This window comes from Pinus tabuliformis, chromosome 2_2 (genome assembly GCF_031772625.1).
Source record: "Pinus tabuliformis cultivar Carrire ecotype Pingquan chromosome 2_2, CPIR1, whole genome shotgun sequence".
NCBI lineage: Eukaryota > Viridiplantae > Streptophyta > Pinopsida > Pinales > Pinaceae > Pinus > Pinus tabuliformis.
Window position 1 is genome coordinate 591,460,331 of NC_142300.1, and position 1,395 is coordinate 591,461,725.

Below are 1,395 nucleotides of genomic sequence, written 5' to 3' on the forward strand. Positions count from 1 at the left end.
CTTTGGATATGTTATCTCAACACATACTTCTCCTAACCATATTCCAAATCTATGGTCTATATTGTAGAGATAAACCTCACTCTTAGGGTCATGACCCGTCTTCTTCTACGTAGATTTGTCAGAGTCTTAAGGGCATACCTTATGGACTAAACATGCGAGGAACCCATCCTAACTAGGGAATTATACTTATATTCTAATTGATTTAGAACATATCCTATCCACTCATACAAAAAACAACAACTCTTGCCTCCATAAGGGACTTGACCTAGCTCATATGGATCCATAGATTCTAGGCATTTCTTTTATTGAATCTTGACCTGAACTTCAGATATTTATGACCCTCAAACTACAATTACCTCAATCAATATTACACTTGTGGCTACTTCTATTCTATCCCTAAATTCCAGTGCAGACCCTCCTCCATTTGTGTTGATCTTTATCACAGACCTTGCAACCTACTAACCACCACAAGATAGGGTCTCAACCCTCTATGCTATTTCAGAATTTGATGTGGCCTTCACACAAAAACACCACTAAAATCACATGCCCAAATTCTCATGAGTCGCCTCTCTTGAGCTCAATCTACCAGAAGAGAACCAACAATATGTCATCCTACTTCCTAGCTCGAACCCATTAAGATATGTGGTATTCTTGTGAACTCTCACATGATGATATTGCTCTTGGTGGATGATCATGGCCTCCCTTTAGCAACCCTTACTCAACCCTCTAACTCAACCTACTTTAGGACGACATCTCTCCTAGCCTCCTTGATCAAATGAGCTCCTTCTCACTTGATATTCTTGCCTTCATACTAATACCTCCTTAAATAGATTTTCCTAGCTAGGCCTCTCAGAAACCCTATAGAACTTATGAGTTTTATCCACTTAGACCTTAGGAAATATTATTTTTCCTTTTTAATTTTCTTTTAGATTTTAAACGCCATCTTGGGTCCAAAATCTCTTCGCTTGGGTTCTTTTCCCACAAAGCCTTTTGTGGCCAAACTCATACAAACCCATCTCACTAGGCTTGTGGAGTACCTCCCAAGCTACACAATTCAACAACATAGTCTATTTGTAGTAACCATAACTTGTTCAAGCTCTTGTAGTCAAGTGAGGACTTGGTTGGTTCCCAAGTTGCAAATTAAGTAAGCGTATTTGTGAGGGTATGATAGCTAGGGAGGGTCAAGGCATGACAAGGAATGAAAAGGTGTGCTAACACATGTCAGATAATATCAATGCATGTCAAGGAGTGTTAAGGAGTTCCAAGGCATCACAAGGGAGAACTAGGTCAAAATGCATGGAAATGAACAAATAAGAGTGTGTGTCAGGGAGTGTTAGTGAATTCAAGTGTGCCAAGGATGAAGTGTGTTAGGAGAAGTTCATAATAGGATTTACA